The sequence below is a fragment of the Leuciscus leuciscus genome (genome assembly GCF_965113295.1).
Source record: "Leuciscus leuciscus genome assembly, chromosome: 25".
In the NCBI taxonomy this organism is placed as follows: domain Eukaryota; kingdom Metazoa; phylum Chordata; class Actinopteri; order Cypriniformes; family Leuciscidae; genus Leuciscus; species Leuciscus leuciscus.
In genome coordinates this window covers 25,979,969-26,002,336 of record NC_138724.1, presented here as the reverse complement: position 1 = coordinate 26,002,336, position 22,368 = coordinate 25,979,969, and the positions used below count along the sequence as shown (strand labels likewise).

At 36.6% G+C, this 22,368-nt stretch overlaps 1 protein-coding gene across 2 annotated transcripts in view; it reads left to right on the top strand.

The window, feature by feature from the left end:
- plxnb2b (plexin b2b) overlaps window positions 1–22,368 on the top strand; it is a 172,321-nt gene that overhangs the window by 80,298 nt on the left and 69,655 nt on the right. For both annotated transcript variants that reach the window (XM_082159082.1, XM_082159081.1), the window contains exon 2: window positions 267–424. The gene's annotated coding sequence lies outside the window, so the exon portion shown is untranslated. The remainder of the gene's footprint in view (window positions 1–266; window positions 425–22,368) is intronic.

Here is a 22,368-nt window from a genome sequence, read left to right as displayed (position 1 = left end):
ATCTAAGCTGATGCTCTGTGTGTTTTTCTGTCGTCTCCGGGTGCGTTCATGTAAACAGGGCCTTAGATTCACTGAAAAGAACCTGATTTTATGCACCTTTACTATCAAATTGAATAAAAAAAAAATATAGTTTTTGTTTTTATGAAACACTAAAATCTTGTGTGAGGAATATTTGAATAAAATGGTTGGTATTGATGACTTGTGTGTAGCTTATAGCTCTAATATATTTGACTTTTTTATTTTATTTTTGTCTTTTTGAACAACAGATATCTTGGGATAGCTGACCAAACAATAGCAAGACAAGAGAACGGGAACAGAAGACAACACATGCTGGACTCAAATTCACCACGTCACATCTCCACCTGGGCTCTATATTAATGGTCCAACTCTTTCAACCCTTTACAACACAGCAATCAGCTTGCAGGTACTGTTTCCAAGAATTAGTATTGCGATTTACTGTTCTTAATTAAATTTTTTATCCAATATTGTGTCTTTTTATCCTTATAAATGCAGTTAACCAGTCATGGTTGTGCATCACATAGTTAAAGTCACCATGAAAGGCAACATTTTTATAGAATGTTGCATTATTTATTCTACATTATTTATTCTACATTATTTTAAACACCATTAATTTTCAAAGTCTGAATGAAAAGGAGGTTGTAATAGACTATTCTTTCCCATTGTGACGTATATCCCAGTGAAACGGCTTCTCGTGCAAGAAAACATGTGGGCGGGGCATTGTTGGATCGTTGTGGGATGCTATTGCTGTGATGTCATGTGAGTGACAGGTTGTCCTGCCTTCATAATCTTTAATTAAAATAACTCTTAAAATATCTCTTCTCTGATGATGTTTTTACTGTCATGAGGGCGGGGCAAACTGTCACTCACATGAGATTGACCAATAGCAAACCACAACCATCCAATCAATTCCTCATGAACAAAATCAAGTCCCGCCCTACAATTTTTTCTCATTCGAGAAGCCGTTTCACTCACAAAAGGGAAGAAAAGACGATTGCAACTTTGGTTTCATGCAGATTTAAATCTTTGCATGGTAAAATCAGTTACACACAGCCTCAGGTGGCTTATTGGTTTATTCGGAAGCGCCCGTCACCATCTGGCTCGTGCCCCGTGGTGTTGTATCGGAGATGCCCATCGACGCTCCCCTCTTCATCAGCGCACCTGTCCAAACAGATGTCCGCAGGGATTCAGTTTATTGATCGCGTGTGTCGCTCGACAACCTCGGCGAGGGTCACAGGATGAACTCCTGGGGTCGGAGAGGAAATGAGAAATCGTTGCAGGCGCTCTTGCTCATATCATTTGTTTTTTTTAATATCTGATAAGCTTGCATGTGCTGGGTTTGTGTTTTATTTGTACAAATCAGGGCTGACTCAGGTTAGGCTCCGCATCTGTTTTCCCAGGTACAGTCCAGCATCCTTGAGCGAGAAGAACGAACACAGCTCCGACAAAACACTCGCGAGAAATCTGTCTGTTTGCTCCCGTACACTCTGTATTCAGGGTCTCAAGGTGACGCACCTGTCGGCTGTCTGGAGTTATTCTCTCAGTGAGAGTTTCTGTCAGGAAACTCAGTGTCTTCAGGCGATGGCTTGTTAGTCTGGAGGTGGGATTCTCGTTTTGTATGCAGTGAGCTCTGGGTTCATGTATTTGTAATGTATTTGTATTCCTACAATGCAATGTGATGTGCAGATCCAATATGTAGGACAGAACTTGATCAGGAATTGATTTGATGGTGAAAAGTGAGTGTTCCTCATCGGAGTGAATTTGCAGCCTGTAAATCTTTTAAGGAGGCTTTTAAGACGTGAACCAGTGGTCGTCTCTTCAGCGAAACTACAGACGAAACCTTTTGTTGCCCATGTTTTTTATTGTTATAAGTGTATGTATTTAGAAACATTTTAAAAACACTATTTTCACTACCCAATCGATTCCAGGTGGATAAAATCAAGTCACACATCTGTTAATGTAAGTTAAATGGGTTGCAAATGTCAATTGACGATCGCTTCAGATAATAAGTAGCTTGGTAAACTTGAGTTTTAAAGGATCTTTCCACCGGCGTCAGGTGCTGAAAGTGCAGCTGAGGACACTTTTTTTTCTTTTTTTTTTTGTTGATTACCGGCGTGTGCAGTAATTTGAACAAGAGGTGGTCTGACTCACTTCAAACCACTGTCCTTTGCAGCGTATTCACTTAGCCAAGCGTTCAACTAAAGAGGACAGACACTTAATTAGCAGCGTTTGTTTTAAAAAAGGTAAATGATTATCTGTGTGCTGGAGGCTTTCAGGTCTGCAGTTCTTCAGCTGGCCTTCAGGACGCGGCGTCTGATTGAATGTGTAGTAGAGTATACACACACACACACACACACACACACACACACACACGGTTAGCTTGATCCCTGCTAATCTTGTCAGTCATCAATATGTTTGGTCAGTGCAGGTATCAGCGATTGATTCTTTTTCTTCTTATAGTTCAATGTGATTCTAGTCCTCTCCTCTCATTCATCGTGTCCTTGTTTCTCCTTCCCTCTCATCTTCTGCTCTCTTCTTGTTTTTCTCTCGCCTCACCCTGCTCAAGTTCAGACCCATTGAGATTTAGCATTAACATGCTTTTAGCATCTTCATGTGAAGTTTTAAATATACATAGGATGTTCTCAACCTCCTGTACTTGTGTGTGCTTTCGGTCTGTTTATAGCGGTTCTTGCTGAGCCAAGCAACAATATCCCTGTTGCTCATTGTTATTGTTCAAATCCCTAACACTATTAACAATTTATGTTCGGCATTTAACTCAGTTGGTGCCACAGACGCATGTGATTCCACTGTGAATACCTTATAAATTATAGTTGAATTCCTGAATTTGAACCAGCAAACAGGATGCAGAAGTGCAATTTGAAAGCTAGTTGAGACAAACTATTAATGTTGTTGGCTTGACGAAAGGTTTGTTTGAACACTTGGAGAAAAGTTTAAAAAGCGATTGATGGATGAATAAATGATGAATGGATTAATAAATGGATAGATGAATGGATGGATGGATGATGAATGGATGATTGATTGATTGATTTATGGATGGATGAACAGATGGATGAACAGATGGATGGATGATGGATTGATGAATGGATGATTGATGGATTGATGGATGATGGATGGATGGGTGGATGGATTGATGAATGGATGGATGAACAGATGGATGGATGATGGATGGATGATGAATGGATGAACAGATGGATAAACAGATGGATGGATGGATGGATGATGAATGGATGGATGGATGATGGATGGATGAACAGATGGATGGATGGATGGATGGATGGATGGATGGATGATGAATGGATGGATGGATGAACAGATGGATGGATGATTGGATGATGTTGGATGAATGGATGGATGGATGATTGATGATTGGATGATGTTGGATGGATGATTGATGGATGGATGATTGGATGTTGGTTGGATGGATGGATGATTGATGGATGGATGATTGATGGATGGATGATGGATAGATGATTGATGATTGATGAATGGATGATTGGATGATGTTGGATGGATGATTGATGAATGGATGGATGGATGGATGATTGATGGATGGATGATGGATGGATGGATGATTGATGGATGGATGATTGATGAATGGATGATTGGATGGATGATGGATGGATGGATGGATGATTGATGAATGGATGATTGGATGATGGATGGATGGATGATTGATGATTGATGATTGATGAATGGATGATTGGATGATGTTGGATGGATGGATGGATGATTGATGGATGGATGATGGATGGATGATTGGATGGATGGATGGATGGATGGATGATTGATGAATGGATGATTGGATGATGTTGGATGGATGGATGATTGATGGATGGATGGATGATGGATGGATGGATGGATGATTGATGATTGATGAATGGATGATTGATGGATGGATGATGGATGGATGATTGGATGGATGGATGGATGGATGATGGATGGATGGATGGATGGATGGATGGATGGATGGATGGATGGATGGATGGATGGATGGATGGATGGATGGATGGATGGATGATTGATGGATGGATGGATGGATGATTGATGAATGGATGATTGGATGATGGTTGGATGGATGGATGATTGATGGATGATTTCAGCATCAGGCTATAAAACTCGTTTTGAGTTCATGAATCTTCTAACTGGAACATGTTGTATAAATTGACTAATTTTGGAGGAACAGACAGCTGTGAGTGTTTGAACAAATGTTTTCCTTCTTTTCACTGATCTTCTTTGCGCAGGTTAATGAACAGATGACAGGAATATCTGGATGCCTCATTGATTAGCAATAAACAAGTTTTGTTCGAATCAAATCAGGCTCACTTAAAGATGCATTCTCAGGTAGACTGAACTTTAAGAACTTACTCTAACAAGCTAGGAGATTAATTGATATGATCTTCATGAGTTTGATAACTGAATCTTGCGCATGAATCACAGTCCTACGTATCTGAATGAAGTCATCATGGTGAGACACTTCAGTTTGCTGTAGAGCGATTGGTTTCTGGTTCACGGGACTGACAAACCTTTAATGAGCTGGTAAAATGAAGCAAGTAAAGCTTCAGTAGGTTCTGTCATGCTGCTGTCTCGTCCCATACAGAGACGAGTGAGACACTGAGAGTCCTTCTGGGCCTCAGTGTGTGATCAAATATAGTCCGATTTTCACACCTCATAAAACTGCGATGTCGCTTTAAGATTCTGACTCGAACTAGAGGAAATGGCTGCCTGTCAGAGACGGCGGAGCTTTATTGGAAATGTTTCTGCTGTGTAAAATCCTTAGAGAACGTTTGATTACCGCTGATTGAGTTTGTGACTGGGGGAACAGGTAGCTCATCTCAGGTCCACTTTTGTAGCTTATTCGGGCCACTTACTCAGGATGAGGCAGCGGTTTGCTTTCTTATGTGTTGTTCAGGAGCAGGTACGTCTGAAATTGATGATTCCACAATAGACTGACATGCAACAAGTACCAGTACTTGAGTCACAGAACATGAGCCAAATGAACAGATTTGCTTGTGAAAATCTATTTTGCATGCTACTAAATGTCTCAAATAATAAGCCAATACAGTATAGATGAAATGTGTACACTGTATATTAAACAGGCCTACATTTCAGCAATTTCTGAGTCTGTGAGTCTTTTGAACGATTCATTAAAAGAAATGACTCATAAAAGCAATTTTCTTGTGAACCAAACTACACTGGCCACATTGTATGTTTTTGAAAGTAACTAGAAAGACATTATAGTTATATATTTATATTATATATATTTTAGGTTCTATGATATGTATATTTAAAATTCATGTTTTTTTATTTGAGACATTTGGGACATTTTGAATTGTGAATATTTTAAACAATTAGTTAAAAGAAATGACTCATAAGAGTCATTTGCTTGTGAATCAGACTACACCGGTCACACTGTATGAGAACATCAAGAAGGACATGTTTTAATTATGTGTAAATGGTCAATTATATTTGTGTGAAATTATAATAATTATATATAATAACTATAATAACTATATAGGACATTTTGAATTGTGAATCTTTAGAATGATTCTTTAACGAAACCACTCAGAGTCACTTTCTCATGAATCAGACTGCACTAGTCACACTGCATGTTGGTTTTTAAGGACAGCTTGATTTAAAATATATATATATTTGTATTTATTTATTTTGCTTTAGCTCTATAGATTTAAAGATTGTTATTGAGAAGTGCTCACTGGAGCTGCCCAGTGCTTTATAATCCTCCCTGAAATCACATGAAGCCAGCCAGTCAGCTTGAAGCTCATGAGCTCTTGGTGTTTTGGTGTGTCGTTTGCATCAGACGGCGAGTGTGTGCGTGTGTGTGTGTGTGTGTGTGTGTGTGTGTGTGTGTGTGTGTGTGTGTGTGTGTGTGTGTGTGTGTGTGTGTGTGTGTGTGTCTGAAGCCCAGGCTCCTCCAGATCTGGTTAGAGGAAAGTCTCTTTGAATGAGGGCTTTTGATAGTGACTTTGTTGAGAGCCGTAGGTCTGTGGATTATTCTGAGGAGGTGCAGAAATCACAGATGACCAGCGCTGGAGTAGAAGATGAGAACTAACTCCTTTCAGCCTGGCTTTCTGATCAGAGGCGGCAGGAATGGGGGTTGGGGAACAGGAACCAGTGCTATTTTAAATGGGACACCAGCTTTTAGATCCGTTCATGCTGGCCAGATCTCAATATGTAATGATCTCAATGTAAACTCAAAAATAAAGCTTTCAAAAGGGCTTTTTTTCTCTCACAGCGATGCAATAAAAGAACCTTTCAGTGAACAGTTCTTAAAAGAAAGTTTTTTGTCTTAGTGGGAAGAACATTTTAAAAAATCGGAACCTTTTTCCACTATAAAGAACCATTTGTGGAATGGAAAGGTTCCATGGATGTTAAAGGTTCTTGCCAATAAAGAACCTTTATTTTTGAGAGTGTAATATTGTCCTCTGAAAGTCAAAGTTTGATCCTCTGCAGGAGAGCGAGACTCACACAAACTGAAGCAACACAGATTTGTGAGCGGATAGGTTGGAACTCTCTTATTTACTCTCTCTCTTTCTCTCATTTTCTCTCAATCCATTCTGATGGGATTTACAAGCAAGCGGTAATCCGTAACCGCGGCAGAATCTGCGGCCCACTACGCAATCTCTCTCTCTCTCTCTCTCTCTCTCTCTCTCTCTCTCTCCTCTTTCCCTTCTTAATACTAAAAATAATTTAGCTGCTTCAGTGGAGGACGCTGGTTTTATCCCCGAATCTGGGCTGAAAGGGACGTGTGTCTTTTGCAGCAAGCATTGTGCAGAATTAGACTGTGACGGTCTCTCTCTCTCTCACTTTATTTCTCTCTTCTTCAGCTAAAGCTTTTTAAAAATGTCAAGGATTTACCCTGTTGCTAAGCGGTTCACAGACTCTGTGCTGTTTTCCCGGTCCGTCATATGAAGGGTTTTGAGTCGGCCATCTGGAAGAGATGACAACCCACTTCAGATTCACTCGCACGACACATCTGTGTGTGTATGATCACCGACTCCAGGCATGAAGACTGTGTGTGTGTGTGTGTGTGTGTGTGTGTGTGTGTGTGTGTGTGTGTGTGTGTGTGTGTGTGTGTGTGTGTGTGTGTGTGTGTGTGTGTGTGTGTGTGTGTGTGTGTGTGTGTGTGTGTGTGTGTGTGTGTGTGTGTGTGTGTGTGAATGAGTTCTCAGAGGACGTGTAAATGACACACATTTGTTTTTACAGGGTGTAGCAGATATGTGACTTATATTTGATGCGTGTACATTGAAGAAAATGGTATAGGATTTATTTTGAAACAGTATTAATTTGATAGTTATTGATAGTGGATCACTGTGGAGTATGTTTTACAAGATTAAACTTTGTTTTACTTGCAACTAAAAAAAATTAAAAATCATTTTTTGTTGCAGTGTAGTGCACCGAACCTGGTCGGACAGCGTCATATTAAAATTCGAAACGGTTCAGTATGCATTGACATATTCAAACAACATGATTTCAGACTTCTCCAACTCAAAATGTTCTAGTGACTGGCCACATCTATATTTTTCAATTGAATTTCTGTTAATTGAATTTGATCAATTGTGGCAACAGTCAGAAATAATATGTTGAGCTAATGGAAAATGTAGTTCACCAAACCGTGTTGTTGGTCCAATTAAATATTTGAAATCGTAGAAGCAATTGTTTATTTCTCACTGTCCCAAAAGAAGTAAAACAAATTATGAAAAACATTAAGCAAAATACATATTTTATCACATCACATTATTAACAAATCAATTCCAACACAGGATATTTGGTGAAAATACCTTATTCTAAATTAGGAAAAACACTGAATACATTCAAGAAGTATTTTGCATAAGACGTCTTGATGAAAAAAACTTTCAAAAGTGGCACTGCATAGGTTAAAAACCTGCAAATAAAAACTGATATTAATGACAAAGTTCTCCTGCATGACATCTGGCAAGTGACAGAACAGAAGTCGCTTGGAGACTCGTGTCAGTCGATGTATGCAGTGATCATGTGACCTCATAAGTGCTCTAGCTGAATGAACATCAGTTTATTTCCTCTGTGACCCTGAAGGGTTGTGAATTATTCACCCAGAAGCCTTGAAACCCTCCAAACTCTCCTTCTGACTGTTTATTTGGCTGGTGCGGAGTCTTGTTGGCCAAACAAGTGGAGAGACACTTTCATTTAGTTTAGTGGTGTCGAGACGCGTGTGTTTGCGTCGTGATGGGCAGATGTGTGTGACGTCTGCTCAATGATTCTGCGAGACGGAGCGTCTCATGTGTCTGTGTTTAAGCAGTATCCGAGCATCTCCTCCCGCCGACACACATCTGCTGCTCTCAGCCGTGAGACTGAACACAGATGCTGAGGAGAGCAGAGGTCTCTCGCTCCAGGACCCTCAAGGAGAGATATATACATTAACACATGAATAATCAAATGATTAGATAAAAAAATGTGTAAAAATAAATACATGCATACATAAATGTTTATACAGTGAAAATATGTATAAAAATAATAAAAAATGTGCACACACACTATATAAATATATATTTATACAGTGTGTGCGCGCACAATTTGCATGTATTTATTATTTTATTTATTTATTTCATTATACTTTTTTCATAAACGAAGTATATATGTATACACAGATGGATGGATGGATGGATGGATGGATGGATGGATGGATGGATGGATGGATGGATGGATGGATGGATGGATGGATGGATGGATGGATGGATGGATGGATAGATAGATAGATAGATAGATAGATAGATAGATAGATAGATAGATAGATAGATAGATAGATAGATAGATAGATAGATAGATAGATAGATAGATAGATAGATAGATAGATAGATAGATAGACAGATAGACAGACAGACAGACAGATAGACAGATAGATATAAACAGAGAGATAGATAGATATAAACAGAGAGATAGATAGATAGATAGATAGATATAAACAGAGAGATAGATAGATAGATAGATAGATATAAACAGATAGATAGATAGATAGATAGATAGATAGATAGATAGATAGATAGATAGACAGATAGACAGACAGATAGACAGATAGACAGATAGATATAAACAGAGAGATAGATAGATAGATAGATAGATAGATATAAACAGAGAGATAGATAGATAGATAGATAGATAGATATAAACAGAGAGATAGATAGATAGATAGATAGATAGATATAAACAGATAGATAGATAGATAGATAGATAGATAGATAGATAGATAGATAGATAGATAGATAGATAGATAGATAGATAGATAGATAGATAGATAGATAGATAGATAGATAGATAGATAGATAGATAGATGTGTGTGAGTCAGATGTGTATTTAATAACCTCTCAAACTGATTCAGAGAATCACTTTAGACTTGTGAGTTTGTCTGTGACTTGATTCATTAAAAAGATCTGGCTCATAAGAGTCGTTCACTCGTGAATCGGACTACACTGGCCGTGTTGTATGTTTGTTGTTGTGAGCAATGCAACAGAAATATGTCTTGCCTGTTTATTTTATTTTTTTACTTCTATTGTATTTGTGCTGCTCATTATTTCTCCCCCATCACATTTGATTCAAACTCGCAACTCATCAGCGTCATTTTCGCTTCACCCCAACTCTAGTCAGGGTTATTGGTGATTTTCAGCATCTTGAATTAGTGATAATCCCGTTGATGTCTTCCCTTCTGTGCAAACAATGTCAGCCGTTATGTAAAGTCCAGGGACTCGAAGGTAAAGATCTCACATAATCCACATGGGCTCCTGATAAAGAGCTCCATCTCTCTCTCTCTCTCTCTCTCTCTCTCTTTCATGATTAAACCATCAGCTGTGGGTGGTGAAAGAGAGAATGACAGTATGATTCAAATGGATGGCGAGATAAAGAGAAAATCATTATGCTGCTGATGCCAGATTTCTGGTGACAGGGTAGATACGGTGAATTATTGCAGTGATTGTTGGTGTACACGACGTGAATGTGTGCCATCTGGAACAGAGAGTTTATTTCACCGAATAGAGCGGATTCTGCCGTTATTTACTCCACGACCTGCATGACTGTTCTGTGAAACACAAAAGGAGAAATACAAGTCTTTAAATGTGTGATCAAAAGACCACTGAGCAAAGCGAGTCAACGAATCGATAACGAATCATCGAGTTCACGAGTGAATCATTCAGATTGGAATTGTGAACTGAATCAATTGATCAAAAATAAAGGATTTATTTGTTCATTAAGTCTTATTTCACTTATGTTATGTAACTACTTTATTGTAATTTTGAAGCCTTTAAAATTACTCAGATTATTCTTTGTTTTCAACTAAAGAAAGAATGATGTTGTTTTTGGGTGAACTGTCTCTTTAAGATAAACTCCCACTCTGACTTTGCAGAAAAACTCGCTTCATTTTCATTTGGTCATCTCTCGCTCGCAATCTCTTCATGTTTGTGCGCTGTTAGCTGCTTGTGTAGTGCGTCGCGGATCATTAGAGACGCCGTTTCTGTGACCGAAATATGAAACTGTTAAACGTACATTAACTTTAATAGAGACAGCACTGCTCTGAGATTAATATTGCTCTCTAGTCAACTCTGTGCTGTTTGCGCTCGTCCTTTCATGGCTGAGAAAGCTTTAAAGTCAACATGAAATCAAAATGGACTCCATTTACCTTCTTAATGCACATCTGTGCTCTTTATTTAGCACAAAAATGACTCTGAATGACACATTATATCAGTGAAATTGGTAGTGAATGCCGTTTAATGTTGACTTTGGTGGTTCTCCAGTCACATTTGCTGAATAAAGTCACCTGGAGACGAGAAACTGAAAGACATACTGTTGTTTGATGTGATTTGAGATCTCATCTCTGACTGTGCGGAAGTCTTTCAACATCTGCAGGCTTGTGTATGCACAAACCAGGAATTCACAAGCACACAAACACACACAAAGGAAAGCAGTCTGTTGCAAATGACAGAGTCTGACAGGAGGCCCAATCGGAGATGAATGTGAAAGATATGACACATGTATGGAGTGCATATAGGAGCGAGGGCTTGGAACAACAGTTGTTTTGGCAGAACAATTTGGTGCGATGATTCCAGCGTTGTGAAATAGCAGAGGAGGCCGTGGCGGGGGAAATGGGTTTCTGTTTGATTGACAGCTGGAGAGATGGTCCTGTCATTCTCTGAGTTTGACAGTTCTTCTAAACATGGGCAGTAAAAGGCACAGACGCCCGAATGAGAGGTTGAAAACGAATCATTATAGGTGACAGCATATCCAAAGAACTGACAGACAAACATCCTGTTTGTGGAAAGATTGGATCAGATTGGATGTTGGCGTTCTTTTACAAACATATTCATGGTGGTGCCATGTTACAGTGATGGTAATCAGATTGTCACTTTATAATTCACTTTTTGAAAAAAGTATCTTGGTACAGTGGTATCCGATGATAACACTTTTATGAGGGTTTGCCGTGCTACTGAATGATGGTCTTTACATGCCGTTTTCTGTTAGCCTGACTACGTCAGACTTCCTACTTCCGCTAATTTCATTTCGCTCCTGTAGTCAGTCTGAGATAGCAGCCTATCTTTCAGTTTTCCACCGGCCTGAAAACAGCCGGGCCAATCAACGAACAGAGGGCGGGCTGAGAGCCGTGACGTAGACGCTGATTGTACCGTGGATGCGTAGATTTACTTCACATAATCTCCAAAAGTCGTTCACAGCCATGTTCACTCCGGTATTTCGCTCGATGGTTTAGTTTTTGCATCATACATGCGTTTACAGTGGAAGTTAGATGCGGCTGAGCATGCGCATAACACACGCCATAACCAAACGTTATGTGATTGGCTTACGGGTAACCAATGATTTTAAACTTCAGACAAGTGCCCCCCCGCGCGAGAGAAAACACTTCTCTATTATGCCCTTCCAGACTCTGTATACGAAGCAAAGTGAAGTAGCAGAGTCTGGTATTACCAGGCTAGTTTTCTGTTGGTATTCAAAGGAAAGTGAATGGGCGACATGCTAATTGATAAAAAATGGATTATGTTAGGCAAGTTACATTTTCCAGGTGAAACATTTAACTTAATCATAGGTCATTTACTATAGAAGTCTTAAAGGTACAGTAGCAAAACCTTTTTTATTTGTTATATATATATATATATATATATATATATATATATATATATATATATATATATATATATATATTAGTACACATATACACACACACACATTATATATATATATATAAAAACATTGAAAAGCAAGTATAGTAAACGGAAAACAAATTATTTAAATGCAACAACATTTTAAATAAAATAAAAGCATGGTATAAATGTTTTTAATTTAATTATGAAATAATGTATTAATAATAATCTCATATATGTATATGTGTGTGTATAGATATATAGATAGATAGAGATATAGATAGATACAGATAGATAGATAGATAGATAGATAGATACAGATAGATAGATACAGATAGATAGATACAGATAGATAGATAGATAGATACAGACAGATAGATACAGATAGATAGATAGATAGATAGATAGATAGATAGATAGATAGATAGATAGATACAGATAGATAGATACAGATAGATAGATACAGATAGATAGATAGATAGATAGATAGATAGATAGATACAGATAGATAGATAGATAGATAGATAGATAGATAGATACAGATAGATAGATACAGATAGATAGATAGATAGATAGATACAGATAGATAGATACAGATAGATAGATACAGATAGATAGATAGATAGACAGACAGATAGATACAGATAGATAGATAGATAGATAGATAGATACAGATAGATAGATACAGATAGATAGATACAGATAGATAGATAGATAGATAGATAGATACAGATAGATAGATACAGATAGATAGATACAGATAGATAGATAGATACAGACAGATAGATACAGATAGATAGATAGATAGATAGATACAGACAGATAGATACAGATAGATAGATAGATAGATAGATACAGATAGATAGATACAGATAGATAGATACAGATAGATAGATACAGATAGATAGATAGATACAGACAGATAGATACAGATAGATAGATAGATAGATAGATAGATAGATACAGATAGATAGATAGATAGATAGATAGATATAGATAGATACAGATAGATAGATAGATAGATAGATAGATAGATAGATACAGATAGATAGATAGATAGATAGATAGATAGATAGATAGATACAGATAGATAGATACAGATAGATAGATAGATACAGACAGATAGATACAGATAGATAGATAGATAGATAGATACAGACAGATAGATACAGACAGATAGATAGATAGATAGATAGATAGATAGATAGATAGATAGATAGATAGATAGATAGATAGATAGATAGATAGATAGATAGATAGATAGATAGATAGATAGATAGATAGATATTACATTGCTATGATGTTCAGTACATTAAATGAGTTAATTAAATTCTGTTAAATGAAACATTCGCTGTCAAAGAAAAAAAGCCTCTTGATTCTGAAGGGGTGTAAATGCTCATGTATTAACTGATTATAATTGAACCCTTGTCTGACAGTATAAGTGGGAAAAAAACAGAATTGCTCCCAGCATGCACCAGGCTGGACACATGTTTTGTGGCCTTCGCGAGTGCACACAGGAAGTGATGTGGTTCTGGATAGAGCCCTCAGCACAGCTTCTCATCTCGTGTTTGTGCGCTGCAGGCTCCGAGGGCCGCTGTAAGTTGCTTGTCTTGCGTTATCTCTCGCTACGCCTCCACGACGGCGGCCCACAGGCGTCTCTGACAGGAAAGTGACGCTCCGCTCCTCCAGAGACTCACGCTCTTCTCTCCAAAGGATGAGTTCAGCTCCCTGTTGAAGCAGAGCTGTCGTCTGCGCTGTCAGAAACACACGCGCGCAGAAAACAGGGAGTTCAGATGTTAGCGGGGTGATGGAGCTCCAGCTGAATCTGAATGTGCTGAAGCTGTGGAGGTGTGCAGGATGGTGGCGAGAGCTTCTTCCACCAGGCTGAGATCGGATCACTCAGGTGGAAAAGTGCTGGTTTTATCATGGATAGTGGAACAGATACAGTAGCAGAGGCACTGAATCGTTTTATGGAGACTTTAGAGTTTTGCTGTTTATGGGTCAGAGACCCTCACAGAGAGGTTCTTCTAAACATTTCGGTCACTTTCAAGTGATTTCTTGTTGGATTGGCTTGATTTTTAAAGTGCATATCTCTCAAAATAAATAAAATCTTAGGAAACTCTAAACCAGGGCTTTGTACAGACTTTTAAACTGTACTGAAAAAAATACAGAATAACGTGAAGATGGGTTTCCATTCTTTCCACTCATATTTCATTTGATTTAAATTTTTATTAGATTTTAAGATGTTGCATAAAAAATGCGTGGAAAAAAAACAAAACAACTTAATACATTTAAAAAATGTGCATACACATATTGAGGCACGGGTATGTGTGGGGTAAAACCTCAGTAAACAAGTAATATTGTGTAATATAAAAATTTAACAGAACTGTTTATACAGTATATTAGTGCTGTCACGATTCCTCGATTAAAGTACTCTATTTAAAAAAATCTATATAATAATAATAAAAAAAAAAAAAAAAAATATATATATATATATATATTTTTTTTTTAATTGAGTACAATATATATATTAAATTTGTTATTTAAAATTTTTGCGTGTGTGTGTGTGTGTGTATATATATATATATATATATATATATATATATATATATATATATATATATATATATATATATATATATACATACTTGCGAAAATTTAAAATAGCAAATTTAATATATATATTGTACTCAAAAAAAAAAATATATATATATATACTGTGTATACTATATAAGTGTATTAGTGCTGTCAATCAAAAATTAACTAATTCTCTAACATTTTTCTGTAATTAATCTTTATTAATCGCACCTAGCGTCAACGTTTGTAATTTTTAATTTATAATATTTTTAGATTGTAATACTTTCACATTGAATCTCCAAAAAAAAATAAAAAATCTATTTTGCACCAATTTGTTCTCTTAAATATGTGGTTTGGAAACGCAGCTTTATTTGCATATTTGTTTTTGGAAAACTCTGACTTTTGCATAAATGAAATGAACAGCCTGGAATAGCTGTATATATACCTGAGCGTGAGCTCTTTGGACCTGGGCTAGTAAACAATGAGTTTGCGTTTTAAAACACTTGACATCTACAAATCTTGTTAATAATAAATGTGATTAATCATTACACATGGAGTTTGTTATCATAGTGCAGTTGTGGTCATTTTAAAAAGAAATAAGCCAGTCAAGGCTGTGCGTTAAAGTTATTTTACAGTTCTCTCCTCAACCGTGCTAGTACAGTCCGAATCACATGACTCTTTTGAGCTGGTCGTTTTAATGAATCAGTGAGACGAATACTTCACTGAATGAACTCATTCAACATTTGCACATCAGGAAATAAAGCAGCTCTCGTTTGCTCTCTGTTTTCTCACTGGCGTCTCGGAGAACAAATTGAGATATTAAAGAGAGGTTAAGATATTAAAGCGCAACACTGCATCTTTCCAAATCTAAATCCGCTGGTGAAATAATGTGGATTTATTCAGCGTAACGTGTTTTGCAGTCGCACACATGACAGCAGATTAGTGGGCGGCAGAACGACAGGAAGTGCATGAGCTCCACTCCTCCGCAGCGCGTGATTGGACAGGAGCCTTTCTGTTTGTATTTTAATGCCTAACCTTGATAAAACTATGATTACCAAAAGCATGTGTAATAATGCATTAAGAAAAGGCCAATGTGAGGGGATGACAATCACATGATAGAGGGAATGAAGACATTAATGATGATTAGGAGAATGATTGAACGGTACAAAGACTCATGTGATGCTTTCTTTTTAGTCAACATGAAATAAAAATTGACCGTTTACTTTCTTTTCGAATGTCAGCAAAAGGTTAAAGCAATGTTTACTTTTTTCCAATGTTAGTAGTATTTTCAATCTCTCATTTTATGCAATATTTGCTCAGAAATACAAATAAACATTATCACACTTGAGATATACAAAATTATATATATATATATATATATATATATATATATATATATATATATATATATATATATATATATCAACAAAAACATTATTTTTTAATTCCTAATTCTTTCATTTTTAGCAATTTTAACAATTACTCAAAACATGCAACTTTTACTAAAATTACTAAATTTTTTACTAAAAAAATTAAACATTTTTAACATTTGCTATATTTTTTTTTCTCAATGAATATATAATTACAATATAAACATCATGCAAATTTAAGCAAAATGTTATCTTATTTTAAGCTATATATTTTTTTATTTTATTTTATAATTCTTAATATTTATTCTGATCTATTGGTAATAATTAATCAGTGTGCGTTATTCCAAAGAAGTTTGTCGTTGTAAGCTTTGACTTTCCTTTTTGATGTCACTAGAAATAATTTTTCATTGAATAATTATTGACATTCCCGTGTTACTTAAAATGCGTGACAATAGGCGAGTAAAATGGGTTGTTTCATGTTGACTTGCATTCTATTTTTGAGAATTATTTATTTGCGTGGTATATTTGTAAGAAGTTCTTTCTTTTAATCCAAGTTTTTTTTTTTGGTTTAGTTTATTGCATTTGCATTTGACCCAGTTCCAGTGTTCCCCGTAGGTATACTCAAAATGAACGAAGCACGCAGATACTCTCATTTTTGGCCACAGTTTTGTTTTAATACATTGCGCTCTCCATGGGATGCGACTCTTAGTTTAGTGTTTGTGTATTTTGGAGCTGTGAGATGATCAAAGCTCATGCGTGTCCTTCTGTTTGTCTCTGAACCCCACATTAAAAACTCCCGCTGAACTCACAAACACAGCGTGCGTTTCAAACTTTCGCGTAGATGGGCGGCACGGTTTCTGCGGTCATTTTTCCCAGATAAAGAGCTTCCCGCAACACGCACGGTTCAGAAAGATCAGCCTCCCGCTCCTCCGCAGACTCTCCTTCCTAACTCATTCTCCTGGTTTAATGAGTGTTACTCAGTTTTGTAGAGATTACCCCCATCCTCCTCATTCGCCAGCGTTTTACGTGCAGGAATAAACCAGATGTAGCCTTTTCACTCACTGTGAGATGAGGATTTAAAATCTGCCGCTGTCAGCCTCCTTCAGAACGCTTCATAAGCATCTTTGAGACAAAATTTCACTAAGCCGACTGCTTGCTTTTCTCTAGCCCATTCACGTGGACCGCACGAGTGTTGTGCTTCTGAACGCACGTCCATTTTCACTGTAATCACTGTTTATTTCAATCAAGTGCTGGGGGAAGACCCTTTCTTCATGTTGTGCAGTGTTTGGATCGAGTACAGTGTTTGTCAGAGAGACGATATTTTACTTTTAACTTAACTTTCAACATTAGCGCGTTATGTTATTGAGCAACTTCATTACTTTTACAGTGGATGTCTATAAGAATCGCAGTGTTTTACTTTTGGGTTGTTGTAAATTTGGCTTTACTAGTGTTTGGAAATGCGCTTGAATTCACTGTAAAAATTACATCCCCAAGTCAAAAATTTCTAGTGACTGGTCACATCTAAATTTTTCAATTAGTCTGACGTATTATTTCTCATTGAGCCAATGTTAACAGACTATTGCAACAAGAATTGCACTTGGGCCAATTTAAAAATTTAGATGTGACCAGTCACTAGAAAATTTTGACTTGGAGAGGTTAGACATTTTTTACAGTGTTGTAGGCAACCTTTTCAATGGCTGTAATATACAATTAGGGAACACTTTAGTTTAGGGTCCAATTCTCACTATTAACTAGTTGCTTGTTAAGCATGCATATATTGGCTGTTTATTAGTACACTGTAAACCCTAACGCTCAAAATAATTAATTGGTTTGAGTACACTGTAAAAAAAATTCTAACCTCCCCCAATATTTATCCTATACTGTAAAAAATCTCTAACCTCCCCAACTCAATATTTTCTAGTGACTGGTCACATATACATTTTTCAATTGGCCCAAGTGAAATTCTGTAAATTATAAAATTTAATTTACAGAATTTCACTTGGGCCAATTGAAAAATTTACATGTGACCAGTCACTAGAAAATATTGAGTTGGGGAGGTTAGAGATTTTTTACAGTGTAGGATAAACTTAAATTAAACTAATTAGTTCAGTCAAATGACCTTTTATGAGTATTTGGCACTTTCTTTTTCTTTTTCTTTTAAGTTCACAGAACTTATATATTTTAAGTAAACTTGAAAAAAGTAATCTGATTACATAACTTGCGTTACTTGTAATGCGTTACCCCCTAACACTGCTTGTTGCTTCTCCAAAAAGTAATCAAATTTCAGTTATTTCAATCTTCTCTCGTTCTGTTTTGTTGTTCACCACTGGCACCCATTCCCAGCGTTCTCTGTCCCAGGCTGCCAGTCGTGGGGGGTGAACAAGATATCCAGTTTATCTGGGTCGGAGCCAGGAATCTTTAGAGAAAAGCAAACAGGAAAAACTGGTGCGTTCCTGAGGGAGCCCTGCGCATTTATGTGAAGCTTTCTGATTTCCATATGCTAAAACCGCAGTTAAACTTCTATAAATCAAGCCCTGCGTGCCATGCGTTCGCTTCGGCACGCATGCATTTTGAATGGCAGCGCGACTACAGTGGTTTCTCAGGAGATGATCCCGGTCCCCGATGCCACGGTTTCTCCAAGCACGGAGGAAAATGGAGAATCTTTGAGAGAACTTCCACAACTTTGTGCAGAATCCCTCGGCATTTGCCATTGCATCGCAGGCTTTATAATGACATTCAGAGATGGTATAAACACATGTTTTATCTTTGAGGAAACGCAGCAGGAGAGAACTGTGCTGTATTTATTGCGGGATCCATTGCAGGAGAGAGAGAGAGAGAGAGAGAGAGAGAGAGAGACATGGGGGTCTCGGTTGCCCTGAAAACTTGAAACACTTGAATGTGTTTTTCACAGGTTCAGAAACAGGTGTTTTTAGAAGTTTAATTCTGGAGAGGGTTTAAGCGTAACTCAAATGTTAATGAGATAAGCCCGCCGAGCGTCGGGATCACAGAGAAACATGCTTATCTGGTTTGGCAGGGTTGAATTAACAATAAATAAATAATAACGCTAGAATTGTTTGCCTTCACCCTCTGTGTTTTCAGTTTGTGCGGTGTTTGCCGTCTCTGGAGACATGTGCGTCAACTGAACGTGTCGTCGCTCGCTCGTCCATCAAGTCTCAAATCTGTATACTTCACGCTTTTATTCCCTGAGGGCTCTTTCACATCAGACCGTTTTATTTGTTTGTTTGTTGGTGTAAAAGCAATTTTTTGAAAATATATTTTGAATTAAATGTACTTTTCTCGCCCTTTAGGCAACATTCCTGATTCTTGTTTCAAGTATAAACCTCATTCAATGTTGTTAGATTTAGACTCAGCACAAGAAAAAACAAGGCTTAATACCTTGACATTTTTATATTGCAGCAAAAATTAGGTTTAATCTTTGTGTATATATATATATTTTTTATTATACCCAAGCAATCACGGTTCGAGAGATGGTTGAGCATTGAATCTAGTGTAGTTGGGGGAAAGTGGATCTGTTAACCCCATTACATTACTGTATGTAGGTCAGAAGATTTACAGCTTACGATCGATCACGGCACAATCAGCTCCAGCCATTTTTCATCCCCATAATTGGAAACTTTGCAGCAGGACGTGCCAGTTTAGGCTTGTTTTGTCAGGACATTGTGCTCGACTCAGATACGGTTTAGTTTACTCTTCTGTGTGGGTTTGTGCTGAAAAGATCAGTTTGATGCACAGAAAAATCTCATTGTAATACCTGATAAACATTTAGATTCATAGCAATATTTATTATACTTATAAGAGTCAGGGAGTTACTGGTTTATAATAAAATAATAAAATATATTATTAATATTATGATTAATATTGTTATTATTGTGGTTTTGAAAAGCGTCTTGTGTGTGAATAAAATATGTAAAATCTATAGTGTATATGTGTATATATGTGTCAAATTATATATAATATTTAATTTACATCATATGAAATACTAATATAGATATGTGTGTGTGTGTGTGTGTGTGTGTGTCTGTGTGTGTGTGTCTGTCTGTGTGTGTGATTCTAAAATGTATAATTTATTTTCGATTGTAGATGTATTTATAAATGTATAGAGAATATATATATATATATATATATATATATATATATGCATGTATATGTGTGTGTGTGTATTTATATATATATATATATATATATATATATATATATATATATATACTGTATATATATAGAGAGAGACAGATTCATGTATATGTATGTGTGTTAAATTATATTAATGTTATAATAAAATGTATAATTGATTATATTATATTTATTATTATTATACAGAAGAATATATATATATATATATATATATATATATACTGTATATATAATCAAAATGTATTAAATTATATTAGTTCTATTACATTTGCATAATAATGTGAAATAATAATAATAATTATACATTTTATGATCTTTATTACTATTATTTTATAGAATATTATATAGGCTATTTTTTTATATAAAAAATTGCTTGATTTTATATATATATATATATATATATATATATATATATATATATATATATATTGTATGAATATATATATATACAGTATTTATTATTGTAATATTAATGTCATAGTATAATTTAATAGAATTAATTAAATATGTTATTATATTATTTTGTATTATTATATATCAGTTGGAATGCTAAGGGATATTTCTCTCCTGATATTTCATACACAAACTCTTCTAGAATATCAGAGCAGATGGTTATCAAATACATGAGGCTCAAATGTGTCAGCGCTCTCAGGTGGTTTCCATAGGCAACAGAATGGCGCGCACATGTTGAATGTGCACTAAATCACTCGCATTTATTAAATTCTACTGTCTCTCGCACTTCATTCTCTTCATTGAGCCTTGGACCGGGGGGTTCTCGCTCTGAGGTCGTGTGCGCTGGTCACGGCTGATATTTATAAAGACTTCTCCGTACGTTTGCTGATCCAACGCTGGCCTCCTCCGTGCCCCGAAATCCATATTCATCAGGATATGAAAGGTTATAACTTGTCCTGCATCAGCAGTTCGGCTCACTTCTTAATTAGATCTTATATTTCATCGGAGCTTTGAGCTAAAACTTCAGCTAAAACTGATTACATCCAGACAAAGTTGTAGCGCAAACTCTGCGTGACGCTAGCGGCTCAACATAGCGACGAACCCCCACGTCTAGCAAAGTGTTTGAGCTTTGATTTTGCTCTAATGGAGGTTGTGTTCGCCTCTGGTTGCACGAATACTGCTAATTAGGCTTTGGTGTGAGTAATTAAAGAGGTGTAGCGTGACCAGCAGAAGAAGCAGGTGCATTTAGCGAGAAAAGCAATTTGCAAATTTAGTTCCTGCAAAGATCATTTATACTTTTTAATAATTTAGTTATTTAGGTAGTTTAGTTTCAAACCCTATAGTGAGCTACATGGGTAACTGCCTGATAAGTGAAATGCTACCTTTTAAGTGACCAATTTGGAGGCTAGTGAGCAAATGTTTTGTCATGGAAATATCACATGGTAGGCTCACAATTGATGTTAGCATTAGCATTTCGCTATGGTAATATGGAGATGCTCTAATAAAAAGAGCATTTTTTTTCCCCAATACTTGCAGTATATTGCTCTCTCTCTCTCTCTCTCTCTCTCTCTCTCTCTCTCTCTCTCTCTCTCTCTCTCTCTCTCTCTCTCTCTCTCTCTCTCTCTCTCTCTCTCTCTCTCTCTCTAGTAATTGAATTTCCGTGTCTTTTTCCACTTGGACAAATACACACAAAAATATGACACAAATTTCCTCGTAATCACAGTCGGTTATGTCTTAAAGGAGAAGTTCACTTTTGAAAAAACTTTTGCTGATAATTTACTCACCCCCATGTCATCCAAGATGTCCATGTCTTTCTTTCTTCAGTCGAAAAGAAATTAAGGTTTTTGATGAAAACATTCCAGGATTTTTCCACATATTATGGATTCCATTGGGACCCAAACGGTTCAAGGTCCAAATGACAGTTTCATTGCCGCTTCAAAGGGCTTTAAACGATACCAGACGATGAATAAGGGTCTTATCTAGCGAAACGATCGGTCATTTCAAAAATAAAATAAAAAGTTGACGTTTTATAAGCACAAATGTTCGCCTTGCTCTGTTCTGTGATGCGCGTTCGTGACGTCACGTAATACGCAATTACGTTGAAAAGGTCAAGTTTGATGTGTTTACAAATGTGCGGAAGGAGGACC